Source organism: Lissotriton helveticus, chromosome 6, assembly GCF_964261635.1.
Source record: "Lissotriton helveticus chromosome 6, aLisHel1.1, whole genome shotgun sequence".
NCBI classification, from domain to species: Eukaryota; Metazoa; Chordata; class Amphibia; order Caudata; family Salamandridae; genus Lissotriton; species Lissotriton helveticus.
The window spans coordinates 683,487,615-683,506,512 of NC_136067.1; the positions used below are offsets into that span (position 1 = coordinate 683,487,615).

An 18,898-nucleotide genomic window follows, 5' to 3' on the forward strand; every position below is an offset into this window, starting at 1 on the left:
AATGCCTAAAACTGTGTTTCAATAAAGCAATGATATATGTTATGTATGACATTAAAAGAGTAGGCCAGGCAGAAGCCAGCCAAATATGGAAACATAAAAACTGGGCCAAATGGCTAATAAAAGCATTATAAAAGACCGCCCAATATGGGGTAAGTCTTAATATAATGAAGTATCTAGATGGAAACCACCAAAGTACATGCCTGTGAGCACCACACTTTGGATTGCTAGAATGTATACCACCCTACAAGGGATTGGTTAAAATGTATCATGCACCAAAACTTTATAAATAAAGATATATTTTTACAACAAAAAAAATCTGTTCTTATCAGTTTAATATCTGATACGTCCTCTATCTGGGGACCATTTCATTTATTAAATTGATTTTTGGAACAGGGAGATGGAATAGGAGCTTGCTCTGTCCACTCCACGCATCAACCTGGTATTGCAGTACCTTCAGGAATGGTGCAGTTCCCCACCCGGGGAAAACAATGCTTGTTGAAAAATAGACGAGAAAACGAAAGTAGCGCTTCACTACCAAACCCTGTAAAGTGGCACTATTGTGTTTGCGTGTGAATAAAAGTAAACTGGTCTCTGTGTCTTGCCTTAATTCTGTATTTATTTTACTTATTTGCCACTTTGCGGCCACCCGGCCATGCGTTATTTATTTATTTATTTATTTATTTATTTATCGCGTCTTTTTCAACTTTTTTTTTTTCTCCGTTCTCCATCCACACTGCTGCACTTTGAAAAGAGACAAACGTCGGAAAAAGACTGTTTTTGCAGCAGCAGAGTTTCATTGGATTTTTGATCCATTTCAGTGGGGAACGAATGGAGGAAGGTTCCCAGCAAGTCAGTAGGATGGAGGGAGGGAGGCAGGCAGGCAGGCAGGCAGAGAAGTGGACACTGCCCTTGGCTTCTCTGAGCAAGAAGACAAATACAGAGTCCTTTTCCTTCTCTGCCCGTCCCCGAACGGCCACGCCTTATCTATAGGCCTCAGGCTGCAGTGTCCCAGGCAAGCAAGGGTGAGGGTCCGGCCACTTCCGGTCAGAGAGCTGTCCAGGGCATCCTGGCCTGATTCCCAGCATCCCCTGGCTGCCAGGCTTTCCTGCCAGCCGGCTGGAAGCAGTGCGCAAGAAGAGGCGGGCATGCAAATACTAGAAAGAGGACAACGTGGGTATGCTAAGTGACGCCTAATGAGGCGATAGCCGAGGAGGACTCTGGGAGCCGGGAGAAGGCCCAAGGCCAGGGCCTCCTTTCCACCGGCACATGCTGAGCTCTTGCTAGGAGTCAGAAAAAGAGGCAAAAGGGCGGCCAGCGACGGTGCAAGGGAAGACCCCGGTCCGGGTCAGCCAGGTGGATTGCTTCGGGAGGCGTTAATTCTGGTTATCGCTTCTCGGCCTTTGGCTAAGATCAGGTATATACTGGTCTGCTAGAGGTGAGAGACGACACTCGACACCCTGAGGGCTGGGCCAGCAGTTCTCTGGCTTGTCCAGAGCCAGGCTGCGTCCAGAAGGGTGTAGGGTCACTGCTTGGATTTGCCTATACCTGCCTGGGCCTTCGCTCCTTGGCTTGTCCGGGGCAAGGCTGCAATCGCCAGGTGGGGTACTCCGGCGGAGGAGGTCCGTATTTTCAAGGAACCCGTATTTACAAGGAGACTGCATTACCAACTAGGGGCCTGGCCTGTGGCACCTGGGCTGACTGTGACTTTGGTGATACATTGCATTGCGAGCAGTGGCGGCTGCCAGCTCGTATATAGATTCTTTGTGGTTTCATTTGTGTTTTTTCTTGCCATTAGGTTTTTACACTTTCCCTCAACACTTTTATCTTTTATCCTTGTTGGGGGCTCCTCCCCCGGGCTGTGCAAGCATCAGCATGGCTTATTCCTGCCTGGGGAATGCACTGGGTTTTGATTTCATACCTAACACTGTATGTGTAGAGGTTAGTGAGGCTTACAAAAAAGAGAAAAAATAGCTTTTTTTGGTTGACGCTATCATCAAGAAAGAATGTAAAATTGTTGAACGTGCTATAGAATGTATACAGGATTTCTCAAACCAGGGCATTTTTGATGTGACCTTTTCTAGTGAAACTATTTGTAAAGATTTTTTGCAATGTGTGGCGCATCGTCAGGGCACAAAGCCCTTTCGGGGTCTCACTGTCACTTCTGTGTCTGCCCCAAAGGAGGTGACCTTGGTAGTCCATATGTACAACCCTTATGCAGACCACCGGCTCATTGAGGTGTATTTAAACCGTTATTGTGATACTATTAGGGGTGGCAAAAAAGTTCACAATATCTGTGGGATATGTAATGGGAAACGTAAATATGATGTTACCTTCAAGGAGGATCCTGCGGGTATTGGGGGTCTGGCACATCCACCACAGACCTTCACATTAGGGGCAAATAAGGGGTTTCTGGTCTATTCCGGAAAGCCCCTGTTTTGTGGGCTCTGTCAGCAATTTGGCCACGCAAAAGAGCAATGTTCTGGTATGGCATGTAGGAATTGTGGAGGCCTGGATCACAGGGCCCAGAATTGTGTGGTACCCAAAAAATGCAACCTCTGTGGTGGTTTGGATCACTTGTTCAAAACCTGTCCTAAAAGTAAATTTTCTTATGCTTCTGCTGCTAGCGCACAGGGTCCTCCACCTCCTGCCCCGGCCTCACCAGATGCAGCGTCCGTTTCTGTTCCAGTTCCAGAGATTACTGACTCTGCCATCTTAGGGGTAATAGACGGTATAGAAATTAAGAGATGTGGTCCCACTCAGGAGGTTAAGGGGAAGAGGAGGAGGAGACTGATGCCGCCTATGGTATTGATCCTTCCGCAACAGACCTGGACTTGCAGTCTTTGCAGGATGAGGATGCGGAGAAAGAACGTGCTGAAAACTTGCGCCTTAAGCAAAACGCCTTCGATAGGAAGGCAATGTGTGCAGGTTTGTCCCAGTCAGAGCCTGTGGTGGTTGTTTCTCAAAGTGATATTGCTCAGGCGCCTTCCACGTGTACGGCTTCCCTTACGGAGGTGCCTGAAACTGTTCCTTCTGTTATTCCTCCCCGCCTCCTAAACTACAGCGTATGGTGAAATTGGTGAAGAAGACAGCTGCATCCCCTGGGTTGGATGTGACCCCACCGGTTGTGGCCAAGGAACAGACGTCACCCATGGAACATAGTGGATGGAGCACAAATAAGCGGAAATCCTGTGCTTCTCAGCAAGTGATAGACTCCACTATGTTTCCTATCTGGATCGTTTTTCAGGGGGTGGCGGTATGACCCCTTACTCTGCCTCTCTGACTCAGAGGGTACTGAGGACCAGCCTTTGTGTGAAGGGGATGTTTCAGGGGTTGCATCTTGAACTGTGTGTCAATATGGCAATTGGCTTACTTTTGTGTATCATGGCTCTTTCCCTTGCCTCCTGCAATGTGCGGGGTATGGGGACCGACTTGAGTAGACGTATGGTTTTGGATTATTTTGGTCATACTACTTATGATGTCATTTGTTTGCAGGAATGTTATATCCCTTATCAGCTAAAATATTTTTCCTTTCAGCGCTACTGGCCTTACGGGCCATCAGCTTGGTCCGGATGCACAAACAAAAACGATGGCATAGTAGTCCATTTTAGGAATAAGCATTGGCAAATCACGGAGGAAAAAGTCCTCTGGCCTGGGCGTGCTATGTTGTTATCAGTTCTAATGGATGGCCTTCCTTTCAGTTTATGTGTTGTTTACGCTCCAGCTACTAAGCCTGAGAGGGAGCAATTGTTCCATGTGTTAAAACCCTTTCTTGCAGGTGCTACACAGACGCTCCTTGTGGGCGATTTCAACTGCATTTTACATATCAAGGATAGGCAGGGTGCACAGTTCTCTTATACTTTAGATGTCACCTCGAAACTTTTGTTGTCCCTTCTTCAAGATTTAGATTTTTATGACACCTACCGAAAGTATCATCCTCCCGGGGTAGGTTTCACTTGGGAGGCGGCTCATGGGAACGCCCGCTCCCGCCTGGATTTTGTGTTTGCCTCCAAGTCCTTGCACGCAAATAGCTGTGGTCTTACTGGGGTGCCTTTCTCAGATCATAAAGTGTTGGCTATAGGTATCACCATTCTGGGTACACCTCAACGAGGTTCTGGTTTTTGGAATCTGAATAATGACCTCTTATTGGATGATGATATTTGTAAATCATATGCTCAATGTTATGGTGCATGGGCCGATCAAAAACATAGGTTTCCGGATCTTTACAAATGGTGGTGTTGGGTTAAACATAAAAGTAGGCTTTTCTTTCAGGAACAAGGACGGCTCAGGCGCAGGGTTGCCTGGGCTGCTTTCCAAAAATTGCATCGCCGCCTTATTCTTCTCCACCAGTTGGGGAAAGCGGGCAAGGATGTCAAAAACGAGGTCCGTTTGCTCAAACTTGCTAAGAATAATTGGTTGATACGTAGGAACAGGGACACGATCTTTCATTCTAGGGTCAAATATTACCAAGAAAATGAGAAATGTACCTCCTTTTTCTTTAAAAAGGCTAAATCTGCTCAAAAACTTCTGACTCATTTACTTGATACAAACGGGACTGTCGTACAAGGTGTACACCAATGCCGGCAAATCGCATTTGATTTTTATTCCTATTTGTATGCTTTGCCACGACACTTGTCTGCCGTTGCGGACCTTGAAGAATATTGTTCAGGCCTGGAGGGTGGTCTCGATGAGGCCCAGGTTGCTCACTTGGTCCAACCATTTAATGGTGAGGATTTTCTAGTTGCACTTCAGTCAGCCCCTAGGGGGTCTAGCCCAGGCCTCGATGGGCTCACTTGGGAGTTCTAGAGAAAGTTTTGGGATCTGATATGTATCGATTATATGGCTATGATAAATGCTGGGTTTGAGGAAAAAAACTTTTTTCCACAGATTTCTCTGTTGGGGTAATTTCTCTGATATTCAAGAAAGGGGATGAAACATCGCTTGGGAATTGGAGGCCCATTACCCTCCTAAATGTTGATTATAAGTTAATGGCAAAAGTGTTGGCACGTCGCTAGAGATCTGTCATGCATACGTGTGTACGCCCGGATCATGCTTGTGCTATTCGCAGGCGTACAATTGTGGATAGTCTAGTTACCTTGCGAGATACCCTCTGGTATCATCAAGAACGCACTCTCCCTTTGGGTGTTCTCAGCCTTGATTTCCACAAGGCCTTAGATAAAGTGTCCCATGATTTTCTTTTTTTAGTTTTGAAACACATGAAAATTCCTCCTGCGTTTCTACAAAAGATACAGGCTCTTTACAATGGTGCTTCCAGCAAAGTCAATATTAACGTTTATTTTTACTGCTCCTTTTCCTATTCTTTCAGGGGTCCGTCAGGGGTGTCCTATGTCACCAATCCTTTTCGTTTGTGCATTAGAGCCTTTTCTGTGTACACTTCGGCAAGACAAAGTCATTAAAGGGGTTTTTGTTCCTGGGGGTTCGGGGATTCAGCACAAAATTGTGGCATACATGGATGACGTAACAGTGTTGTGTACTAATGCTGCCTCTGTCCGCAGGACATTTTGGTTTGAGTCTTAACATGGGTAAAAGTGTTTGTTTCACTACATGGCCCTGGGATCGCATGGCGAATTTACCAGTCCTCGTTACTTCAGAATCTGTTAAAATCCTGGGAGTCTACTTTGGGGTCCGCGGGTTTGAGGAGAAGAATTGGTCTGAACTTCAGGCTAAATTTATTTAAAAAACTTTCCCTGTGGTCCTTGTGCAAACTGACGCTTGAAGGCAAAGTTTTGGTTATCAAAGCTGTTTTATTTCCGTTATTGTTGTACCTTGCTATGGCTAAATATCGCACTTTCCAGAAAATTCAGAAAATGTTTTTTACCTTTTTATGGAATTCTCGCATGGAGAAACTTAGCAGAGATAAAGTATGTCGACAGTGGAGAAATGGGGGTAAAAGTTTACCTGACCTTAAAACCCTTTTGTTGTCCAAATTATTATGTTATGTTGTATCACGCACTGCTGATGATCTGAAATCTGTTCCTGCCTTATTTATTAGTATTTTTTAGGAGCACGGCTACGACGTTTTGGACTTTTTTCCCCTTCCAATTGCTCTCCCTCGGCCCACGAGGCACCACCATTTTATAAAGACCTTTGTTCCTTTTCGCAGACCTTGGACACAGAAACTTTTGATAGGGACATCTGTATTCACCCCACCAGGTTGAAGAACGAACTTCGGAAAACTGAGCGACCGATCCTGTTGGGTGTTCTGACTGAGGCTCAGTCAGTGCTAGTCTGGAAAATGTGGGTCACATGGACATTACCCACAGTCAGCGTGACTTGGCTTGGATGGCCGCACACGGATGCCTTCCTGTGAAAGTTTTTCAACATCGGAGAGGTTTGGCCCCCACAGCATGTTGTCTGCGCCCCAGATGTGGCCACGACAAAACCATTTTCCATCTACTGTGGAGTTGTCTGTATGCGAAGAACTTTTGGGTTTTGTTGCAGCCTTTTCTTTCAAACATTGCCGGCATTGCTGCCTTGACTTTCAACACCCTTTTGTATGGACAGGACATCTCTGCACGGCGACCTCCCACTGCCTATAGACTGTTGAACTGTGCCAAAGAGGCTTTATGGGATGCCAGGAACTTGTTTCTCTTTCTTTTTGGGGATAAAGTTATGACCTATGTTTCTGTTGATCGTGCCACCTTAGGGATTGACTACGCCAACACCTTGTGGCAAATTAAGAACTGGAAGGGTTGGGTAACTTAGGAAAATGGAAAGTTATGATTACAAATAACTTGTTTATTCATTTTTTTTGTTTGTTTGCCTTGCCACCAGGCTATAAAAGGATTGGCATTTACGAACAAACAAAATTGTTCCTGTCTGTCGTGTACACAGATTTCATCATCATATCTGTATATATCTCCTATGGACCACTTGATGTAACTTTGGTCTTTTAAATTGTAAAGTTCTGTATCGGTGCCTTTATCCATTCAATAAAGGTTATTGAAACAAAAATCTACTGTCAGGTCCATGCCAAATCCCGCTAATAGGCTCCCCTCCTGTCCTATTTCCGCTAATAGGCTCCCCTCCTGTCCTATTTTGAAGGTTCGTGGTAACCCTGTACAGCAGTTTCCAGTTTGGGGTTCCATTCAGAGACAGGCTCACGCTTCCTGCTTGTTCCACTATGGAGATTAGGTCAGCGTTCTAGTGTTCCCCGTTCTGTCCGCCATTTCCTCTGCTAGCGCGTTTTTATGTGGCGCACTTCAATTGTTCTTTCATGGCAGCTGGACGTTCCGTTGTAGCTCCCGTCAGAGAAACCAATTTCGCCATAGTTTTCCCCCAGCATACCAGTCTAGTATCCTAGAATATTCTTCGGAGGTCTTTTGAGGGAAAATTCGAGTAGTTTTCAAGTCCGTCATTTTAGTTCCGCCCTTTCCTTCCGCGGCTCCTCATTCTGTGTTCCCGAGGTGCCGGTAGGATTTCTGAGGTGGAGATTAGCAGCGGACATCTCTGTGGCAAGTAACTCGTTCCGCCTCATCCAGAACGAGAGCGGTAAGGAGTTTCATTTCATCATTTTACAAACTTTGCTGTGCGTTGTCTTCCCAGCGCAGTTTTCGTATCATCAACTGTTTGGCTGAGACCTTCAACTCAGAAAGGATGCTGCTCAGCTCATTAAGACTGTTTTCCATAAGTCAATGCTATTCAAGCAGTCATTAGACGGCAGTTCTTTGAGGATACATTGTTTTTTCTACAAGACAAGACACAGTTAGTATTTCTGCAAGTAAATTGGAGTATTATCGTATGCATATAATAATACTTATTTTTACCACCTTTACAAGACGCAAGATCTCATAGACACTAACAACTACCTGAGTTCAACCATTCAGATAGACTTTGGATAGAACTCATAAATATCAGAGAGAGGCTAATTCCACAGTGTAACAGGTATTAGAGAAGGAACAGAGAGTGAGTAGTATTTCCCAGTGTAATTGGAACTGTAGTAATTATCTGTTAATCGTTTCAGGTGTGACCAGCTTTCCGAATTGTGAGGGCGAGGAAGACACCAGTGTGGAAGTCTCTCTTTTGTTGTTAGTTATCCACTTCCCCTTTCCCCTCCATTCCTGGGCTTGGAGAAATCCGGGTGCAGGGGTGTTTGGGAATTTGGGAAATATTCTTCACAGGAGTCTTGGTCATCCGCTCCCACGGAATCTGGATAATTCAGGTACTGCTTCTGACAGATTGAAGTGCCAAAAATTACCTTCCGTCTGGGCGAGATGGCTGAAGGGTTCGATGTTAAGGCCTTGGCTTCAGTGCTAGAGGGATTACAGAAACAGTTAAGTGAAACTAGAGAGGAGGTTAGGAAATCTAATCAGGAGGCTAGTTATCTGCGTCAGAGAATTGAAGAGCTTTCTGAAAGCCCACGTCCTAATTTTGGGAGTATTAAGTCATCAGCTTTTGCTCCCTCTTCCTCATCTTCTTCAGAGCTTACTATTCAGGTCGTGCATGCTATGTCCCCTACCATTCCCTTGGCCCCTCCCGAGAGATTTCAGGGAGATCCCCACAAGGCACAGATTTTTCTTACCCAGTGCTCTTTGCATTTCCTTTGCAAGCCCATTTTGTTTAAAGAGGATCAGTCAAAAGTGGCGTTTGTGCTGTCCTACCTGAGTGGCGATGCAGCCGCGTGGTCATTGCCACTTGTGGCTTGTAATGATCCAGTGTTGTACAAATTTGAAGACTTCAAGGCTGAATTTTTGCGTATCTTTGATCGAAGAACTATTTCACAAACCACAGACAATGAGTTATTAGAACTAAAGCAAGGAAATCGTGATCTGGTGGCATATCTGGCCCAATTTAACAAATTGATTGTGGAAACAAGTTGGCCGGAATCTAAGAGGGCGGCAATATTTTACAGAGGTCTGAAGGATGAATTAAAGGATGGATTAGCCCAGATTTCAAGGAGACCAACCAATGTATCTGAACTGATTGACCTCGTTTTGCAGATTGATCAGAGGCAGGCGGAAAGACGTAATGAACGTCGGAGGGATGTTCGAACACTTCCACCTCGATTTGACCGAGTCAGGTCTGAGTGTGTTAAGAACCAAGAGGGCCAAAGTCATTCCAATGAAGAACCCATGCAAGTGGGAACGATCCGAGGTCCTCTTACTAAGGAGGAGAGAGAAAAGAGATGACTGGGCAGGCTGTGCATGTTTTGTGGTCAGTCGGGCCATTTTGTTAAAGAATGTCCAAAGAAACCAAAGAACAGCTCGTGGGTAAAAGACCGGCTCCACCAGTAGACGGAGTTGCACTGGTGGGAGCGAGTGAAGAGACAACTCCAAGGCCACAGTCTTTGGCTAATACTCTACAGTCTGCAGCCCCGCATTTGATTTTGTCGAGTAAGATTCTATTCGGAAAAACTCTTGTGGAAGAAGTCTCGGTGATGGTGGACTCGGGGGCTACAGGGAACTTTTGTGACATCCAATTTGCCAAATCTATTGGAATTCAATTTGAGAAGAAACCAAGACCAGAACCAGTTCGGGCTGTAGACGGAACCAATTTGTCTTCCGGGCCAATAGCCTACGATACAGAAGTGATAACAGTATTCGGTCCAGGGGAACATCGGAGTTACATCCGATTTAATCTCATCGATGCTCCTCAGTTTCAGCTCATACTTGGATTGCCTTGGCTCACCGAGCATAATCCACAGATCAATTGGTCAAGACGCACAGTGGAAATGAACTCAGAATTCTGTGGTGAGCATTGCTTTCAGTCAATTCCAGAGTCCTCAAGTTCCACCATGTCATTGAATTTGGCCAATCAAGTTCAGATGATTTGTGCTTTGGAAGTCCCTGTCATTCCAGAGGAATATCAAGATCTGAAGGAAGTTTTCAATGAAAAAGAAGCTCGTAAATTGCCACCTCATCGTGATTATGATTTTCGGATAGAATTAGAACCAGGAGCTTCTTTACCCTGCAGCCGAATTTATGCATTATCGGAACCAGAGAACATCCATCTGAAGGAATACATCGAACAAAATGTAGCCAGCGGTTTCATTCGAGCTTCACAATCCCCTGTGTCATCGCCTTTGTTCTTCATCCCTAAGAAGGATGGAACCTTGAGAACCTGCATTGATTATCGAGCATTGAATTTAGTCACAAAGAAAAATCGTTATCCACTACCCCTCATTTCTGAACTCCTCGATCAGGTTAAGGATGCTTGCGTGTATACCAAATTGGATCTACGTGGCGCCTATCATTTGGTGCGTATGGCCGAGGGTGAGGAGTGGAAGACGGCATTCCGAACTAGACTGGGGTTGTTCGAATACCAAGTGATGCCTTTTGGGCTATACAATGCCCCAGCAGCTTTTCAGCATTTCGTGAACGATGTGCTTCGTGAGTACTTGGACCGACTTGCCGTGGTTTACATAGATGATATTCTCATTTATTCAAACAGCCTGGAGGAACATGATTGCCATGTACGAGCAATTCTGGAGCGGCTGTTGGAGAATCATCTGTTCGTTAAGCTGGAAAAGTGTGTTTTTCATTCTTCAAGTGTGGAGTTTTTGGGTTTCATTCTGTCTCCAGAGGGAGTATCTATGGATGATTCGAAGCTTCAGGCAATCAAATCTTGGCCAGCTCCTAGGTCTGTGAAGGAGATACAGAGTTTTTTGGGATTCGCCAATTTTTATCGGCGATGCATTCAGAATTTCTCCGAAATGGTGAGTCCAATTACTCGTTTGCTCAAAAAGAATGTACGATTAGTCTGGGAACTAGAATCGGAGGAGGCCTTTCAGCGTTTAAAGGAAGCATTTGTCACCGCTCCTGTTCTGCAGCACCCCAATTTGAAGGAACCATTCTTTATTGAAGCTGATGCCTCAAATTTGGCTATTGGAGGAATTTTGTCTCAACGTCAGAAAAACACTGGTCAACTTCACCCAGTGGCTTATCATTCCCGTAAATGATCTCCTGCCGAGATCAATTATTCAATTGCGCATAAGGAACTCCTGGCGGTAAAAGAGGCCTTCCAGGTGTGGAGACATTACTTGTTTGGTGCAAGACATGTGATCACTGTCTTCACTGATCATCGGAACCTGCAATTTTTGAAGTCTGCTCGAACTTTAACTCCTAGACAATTGCGTTGGTCACTCTTTTTTGCAGACTATGACTTCGTTTTGACCTATAAGCCCGGTTCTGCAAACGGAAAAGAAGATGCCCTTTCACGTTTGAGTATGGGAGAAGAAGGTGAGGCCAAGGTGGAGGGATTTATCATTCCGGAAGAAAAGATTGTGGCTATGGCAGTCGAGGATAATTTGGAGAATCGGATTTGAGATGAATTCACTAAGATTGAATTTTCAAATTGGGAAACGGAAGGTCCGGATCGAAACGTTCAGGATGGGAAGCCATTCCTACAAGGAAAGATGTTTGTCCCCAGTGAAGATCTTCAAAAAGAAGTCATTCAGCAGTTCCATGATCATCAGTTGGCGGGCCATAAGGGTCCCAGGAAGACGTTGGAATTGATCAAGAGAACCTTCATTTGGCCAGGCATGGACACTCAGGTGAGGCAGTACATCGCCACTTGTGAACCGTGTGTTAAGGGTAAGAGTTTGAGACAATCCCCGCAGGGTCTCCTGATGCCTTTACCAGTAGCCCCATCTCCCTGGCACACCATATCTATGGACTTCATTGTTGATTTGCCCTCTAGTCAAGGTTATTCCGTGATCTGGGTGGTAGTGGATCAATTCTCTAAGATGAGTCACTTTATTCCTCTTAGGGCCCTACCCACAGCGTCCCAGTTGGCCACATTGTTTGTGGAACACATTGTCAAGTTGCATGGGATTCCTAAGGTGGTTATTTCAGATCGAGGACCACAATTTGTTTCTCGATTTTAGAAATCCTTCCTAAAGGGTTTGGGGGTAGACTCTCGTTTGTCCACCAGTTTCCATCCGGAGACGGATGGACAGACGGAACGGGTAAATCAGGATTTAGAGCAATACCTTCGAATGTACTTAATGGATCAGGAAGGGGAATGGCCTTCTTTGTTGAGCACCGCAGAATTTGCTTATAACAATTCAGTCCATTCAGCTACTGGTTACTCCCCATTCTATTTGAATTCTGGTCGTCATCCCAATATGTTGGTGGGGCGGGAGGATGTTGAGGTTCCTGCGGCTGAGGAGGTGATTCAAGAATTACAAAGATCCTATCTAAAGGCCTATTCTAATCTCAGTAAGGCAAAGGGGGCTTACAAGGTTCAGGCTGACAAAAAGCGAAGAGTAAGTCCTATTTATGAGCCTGGGGAAGAGGTTTGGGTTTCTACTCGACACATGCGATTGAGGGGGAATCGGAAGTTTCAACCGAGATTTGTGGGTCCTTATTCAGTGGTTCGGATGGTGAATCCCGTGAGTGTTAGAATAGCGCTCCCTAAGTCACTGAAAATCCACCCAACTTTTCATGTCTCGTTAATTAAAAGAAACCCTCCAAATTTCAGACGTGTAAAACCCCCAGCCCCAATTCCAATGCAAAGCTCTGAAGAATTCGAGGTCAAGAGAATTTTTGATTCTAAGTTGAGGAGAGGTAAAGTCTTCTATTTAGTGGACTGGAAAGGTTATGGTCCTGAGGAAAGGTCTTGGGAACCTAGTAGCAATGTACACGCTCCAAGATTGGTCACAGAATTCCACAAAAGACATCCTCAGAAGCCTAAGGAGGGGGCTTTGGTGGGGGGTACTGTCAGGTCCATGCCAAATCCCGCTAATAGGCTCCCCTCCTGTCCTATTTCCGCTAATAGGCTCCCCTCCTGTCCTATTTTGAAGGTTCGTGGTAACCCTGTACAGCAGTTTCCAGTTTGGGGTTCCATTCAGAGACAGGCTCACGCTTCCTGCTTGTTCCACTATGGAGATTAGGTCAGCGTTCTAGTGTTCCCCGTTCTGTCCGCCATTTCCTCTGCTAGCGCGTTCTATGTGGCGCACTTCAATTGTTCTTTCACGGAAGCTGGACGTTCCGTTGTAGCTCCCGTCAGAGAAATCAATTTCGCCATAGTTTTCCCCCAGCATACCAGTCTAGTATCCTAGAATATTCTTCGGAGGTCTTTTGAGGGAAAATTTGAGTAGTTTTCAAGTCCGTCATTTTAGTTCCGCCCTTTCCTTCCGCGGCTCCTCATTCTGTGTTCCCGAGGTGCCGGTAGGATTTCTGAGGTGGAGATTAGCAGCGGACATCTCTGTGGCAAGTAACTCGTTCCACCTCATCCAGAACGAGAGCGGTAAGGAGTTTCATTTCATCATTTTACAAACTTTGCTGTGCGTTGTCTTCCCAGCGCAGTTTTCGTATCATCAACTGTTTGGCTGAGACCTTCAACTCAGAAAGGATGCTGCTCAGCTCATTAAGACTGTTTTCCATAAGTCAATGCTATTCAAGCAGTCATTAGACGGCAGTTCTTTGAGGATACATTGTTTTTTCTACAAGACAAGAAACAGTTAGTATTTCTGCAAGTAAATTGGAGTATTATCGTATGCATATAATAATACTTATTTTTACCACCTTTACAAGACGCAAGATCTCATAGACACTAACAACTACCTGAGTTCAACCATTCAGATAGACTTTGGATAGAACTCATAAATATCAGAGAGAGGCTAATTCCACAGTGTAACAGGTATTAGAGAAGGAACGGAGAGAGAGTAGTATTTCCCAGTGTAATTGGAACTGTAGTAATTATCTGTTAATCGTTTCAGGTGTGACCAGCTTTCCGAATTGTGAGGGCGAGGAAGACACCAGTGTGGAAGTCTCTCTTTTGTTGTTAGTTATCCACTTCCCCTTTCCCCTCCATTCCTGGGCTTGGAGAAATCCGGGTGCAGGGGTGTTTGGGAATTTGGGAAATATTCTTCACAGGAGTCTTGGTCATCCGCTCCCACGGAATCTGGATAATTCAGGTACTGCTTCTGACATCTACACTTGGATCTAGCCAGGGGGCGTCTGAAAACCAGACACCAGTCTCTGTTGGGCCTTCGCTCCACGGCTTGTCCGTGGCAAGGCTGTGCAGGGACAGGCCAAAGGAAGAAGGCAAGGTCGACACCTTTGAGGGACACCTGGGGAAAGCTGGGCCTTCGCACCACGGCTTGTCCGTGGCAAGGCTGCGCTGGAACCAGTTTTGTTCTAAAGGGTCAAAACCTTTCATTGGAGGGACACACGCCACAACTCGAGCCAAGGGACGGGCTGCGGATTCCTGGCCTGCCCAGGACCCAGCTGATGCCTGTAGGCTCGGGGAGTGGTGGGGAGGCCCCCCACGATGGAATAGAGCCCGCACATAGCTGTGTGGTATCGGAGACGATTTTCTGAGAAACCCCAGGCGCACTGGCATAGTGCACGGCTCGGGGTCACTCATTCCTAAAGATCAGCCATTCCCCACTATAGGAACCCTTGGCCACCCGGCCAGGAATAGGTGAGCCAACAAGGCACACTACAGGGGTGGTGGGAGGGGAGCACGGATATCCTTTCCTTCTTTCAGAAAATGTGGAGGAACCCTGGGCGCATCAGCAACCCGGGGACGCTCCACAAGTCTCCTTATCAAGCAAAGCAGGATTCCAGGCATAACGATCGGGACTGAGCACACCCACCCGACCATGGAAACGCCCCCTCTCCACTTGGGGAAAGGAATCTCGGCTGAAACACGAGCCACCAGGCGCACCGGCTGGTGCTCGACCAGGGGGCACGCACGCACTTTCAGAAAGGAATTATCCAAGCAGTAACACCAGCCCCCAGGCGCACCGGCTGGTGCTCGGCCAGGGGGCACGCAAGACGATCTGCCCACAGCATTTTTTAAGGCTGACCCAGTGACGACTCACAGGCTTCCACCAGCGGGAAGAAGTGGACAGCAGTAAAGCGAGCCCCCAGGCGCCCCACATGGGGGCTCGGCCAGAGGGCACGCCCTGACAGGAAAAACAAGGAAAAAGAGATAAAATACGCAAGCCCCCGGGCGCACTTCGAAGTGCTCGGCCAAGGGGCACGCCTACCACAAGAAGGAGGAGACAAAATCACGTGAGCCCCCGTGCGCACTGCTAAGTGCTCGGCCAGGGGGCACACTCATTTGGAAAAGGCACACCGGAAGGTTCCAGGCCAGAGTACACGCCCCCCTTTCCTGCAGCATAAAGGCCCCACTTTTAACCCCAGTGAGAGACGACTTTTTGAAAGAGTGAGCCCCCAGGCGCACATTCTGGGGCACGGACAGAGAGCACAACCCCCTGCCCAAAACAGAAGATGGCAGCATCCAAATCTTATGCGACGGCAGCTGGGAACAGATATGGCAGCAAAGACAACAGCTCAGAAGACAGCAGCAAAGGTAATATACCCACATCAAACATTAGGTTCACAGTGCGCATAGAGATCCAGGAAGATGCAAGGGACAAGCGCAGCATTACACACCTAATGGAGGTAGTAATGAGGCAGGTTTTTAAAAGAGAGCCAGCACAAACAAAGTGTATCCAAGACTTTAGGAAAAAGGCATTTTTGACATCACACTGTCTTCAGAGACAGATTACCAGAGCTTTTTATACAATTATAATACCAAAAGAAACCACCCTGAACTAGCCAGTTACAAGGTAACCCCTATCGCAATCCCCAGAGAAATACCCATGACTGTACAATCCTTTCGCCCCCACCTATGAAATTGAACATTTTTTGTCTAGGTGCTGTTAAAATGGCCCACATTATTGAGTAAAGGATTGCAGTGACGTTACTTTTCAAAATAGCAAATTTAAAACGCAGTGATCAACATTCACACATGGACCTATCCACTGCCGATAAATAGAGAAAAAGGGAAAACATTATAAAAAGACTATACATTACACAGGTTTCATAGAAAAAAATATATATACATATACACATCAACCTGCACCCTGTGTAAATATTTATTAGTACATTCCTGAACATAATAAAAACCAATTATGTCAACACAATTGTGCAACACAGCCACAATTAAAAAAAATAAAGACCTAATAGAACAGTCAGCATATTCCAAAGTACAATATTACCTACGCAGATGAAACAGGGTAATAAACTAACCAAAAACGTGCCTGTCATGCAGTAGAGGTAGAGACAACACATAAGGGGAGTATAGTTCACTCACCAAGTAGCCGTTTGAGGGAATCAGGAGCCAAACAATGATTACTTCTAAAAGCAACCTCCCAAATGCCAAAGAAAAAAATGACCAATACATACATTTCAAGCTACTATACAAGTGCAAAGGGCACAGACAGGGGCACCCATCACAAATATTAAAAAATGCACACAAATATAGCACTCAATTTTTCCATGTTGATCTACCAGTTGCTCATCCAGTGCAGTTTTCCACTCAGCATTCTAGGACTTATAGTCATGAATTGCTACAAATCATTAACTAAACTATAGATACCACACAGCAAAACCAATATCAAACTCAATTAAAAACCCACACATGGATATGGTATGGTAAGGTAATTTTATTGTACTATTAATTAAAACTCACAACTTAAAACCATCAAGACATTAAAAGTGCATAAACAATCCTTGTATATACTTTGACATTTTTTAAATACCGTCTGCCTGCTTAGCTTACTGATGTTATGCTATACGTGGAGTTCAGATCGTGACTCAGTTTTATTAAGGCAGACAAAAGTATGGATAAAGTGCTTGTGCTTATAGGTTCAAACATGAGTTTGTCTAGTTGGGCACATATGAAGGTTGACCGTTAAAGTGCTCGATAAGAGTAGACTAGCAAATTGCTATTCTACTATCGCCTATTGCTTGGGCTTGAGCCTTTCAGTCACTATATCAAAATACTTTGTAAGTCTGCATTTTTGCTGAATCTCAACTGGATTACAATACAATTTTACAGCCTGCCTACGAGTCCTGATGCCCTTCTACAAAACCAATGGCTTGGAAAGCATCAGACATGGGCCTATCCACCCAGGCCACCCAGAGCTCTATGGGTGGGGCAGGGTTCACCTATCAGAAGATGGGATGCATATTTTATGGGATAACCTGTGGGGTGCAATGGCGCTGCATGTATAAAAAATAATCTTTTTTAAAACAGGAATAAGGAGGATGTGAGGGGGAGCCGCAGGAAAATGTAGTAAGAAGTAAGGGTACAATGGTTGGTTATAGAGACACACCAACAGGGCGGTGATTAGGAGTATGACCACTCACATTGGGATGCCTCACAGCAGGGTGAGTTGGCCTAACAAAAAGGGGGTAGTAAACGGAGACTGCCCAGACCCCGCTGGATGGCACAGCACAAATGAGACTTACAAGGTAGGGAGTTGGGGCCTAACTCCGGGGAAAAGCTACCACCCACACACAAAGAGTGTGGATACAAACTGAACAATTGTATAAACCAAAGGGGACAAGAAAGGAGATAAGCCTACAAAAGAACTATCCAATTAACTGTTGGTGCGATTTACGAATTAGTGATGTACATACGATTTATGGCAGGCAATGTGTATGACAAGGAAAGTATATGGATTTATGACTTAAAGCAGTGGTTCCCAATCTGTGCGCCGCGGCACCCTGGTGCGCCGGCAAAACCTGCCAGGGGCACCGTGCACCAAAGCACAGAGTTTGGGAAACCACTATGTCACACGATCACCACCTGTTTTGTTTTCTTCAGGCACTCGTCGAGCTAAGATAAATATGCAAATGTGCTTAGGTTAGCACAGTGCAGTAATAAAGTGGGCTGGGAGACTCGATTCTTCAAAAGTCGTTTTACATTTGAGAACAGACTTTCTGACCTTTACCAAACTGCACCAATTTTTTTTTTAAAGAAAATGCAGGTTATGTTTATATAACTCGGGAGTCGGGCGTTCGCTACATGGCAGGCTCTGTTCCTCGCTGGGGCCTTGCAGTGCTACTTTTGCCACTGTGGCGCGGTCGCTGTGGCTCTGCAGCAAGACACTGGCTCTGCTGGAACCTTGAACAGCGGCATGCCTGCAGACCCTGCCTCTGGACAAAACCGCCTGCATGTGTCTCTTTTTCTTTCAGACAGCCATGTTTTCTAAATAAACAAAAGTTTGCATGGGAAAGGTAATTGTAAGTTTGTCTTAGATGGCGATGCCCGAATTGGTAGCTTTGAGGGCCGTCATGCATTTTGTGATCCTGGACAGCTGTATGTCTGATGCCCATCTAGAAAGTCTTTAGACTTTCTTTGGTTACTGCTACAAACCGTGCCCTGCTTAGCCATGTATACTTGTTTTGTTCAAATGTTAGTTTCGACCAGGTCAGCATTTTGTGCGCTGGCAAACAGGATGAGCACCGCATTAACACACAGAGTCACTTTTCAAGTTCCGTTAATCTTCGGAAGCAGAGCTCAGCTGGCAATAGGTGTTCTTTCGGTATGCGAAATGCAAACTTGGCACAGGAAAGCCATCAGTTGTATGCTTTCCCTTCAGAACTCAGGCCCAGCCTTCACCCCTTCTCTTTTACTAAGAAGATCCCTTCAGGGGCAGCGCTCACTCCCTCATCTTTCATACTCATCTTCCTCTATATGTAATCCAATTTATACTTTGAAATGGCTTGGGTCAGGTATATGTTTATTTTGGCATGGCTTTGAAATGCTTAAAAATGCTCTGTTTTACCGAAGAAAACCTGGTTAAAATGGTTTTCATTATTTTGTATTGAGAAAACTGTTTATTTTACAAATGTCCTGAGGAGCCTGGGCCCTTGGTATTATCTAGTTCGCATTCCTTTCATGGTGTGGCTGCCCAGTTCAAATGTTTAATTTCACACACAGTTACTAATGCAAGCCTTTCAATGTGAACTCTGCAAGCTTTCGAATTTTAGACCCACACATGCATGTCTTTGTAAAATTAGATGTTTACCAAACGATATGAGGCTGTGAAGTCCGATGCCATTACCATGAAATAAATCAGAAATTTCCCTAACGCACTCATCCTTATATATAACACGGCTCAAGGCATGGAGGT

At 45.5% G+C, this 18,898-nt stretch overlaps 1 pseudogene; it reads left to right on the forward strand.

The window, feature by feature from the left end:
- The first annotated feature begins 292 nt into the window (after nt 1–292).
- Nucleotides 293–473, forward strand: LOC144764351 (U2 spliceosomal RNA; annotated as a pseudogene).
- Nucleotides 474–18,898: the final 18,425 nt, after the last annotated feature.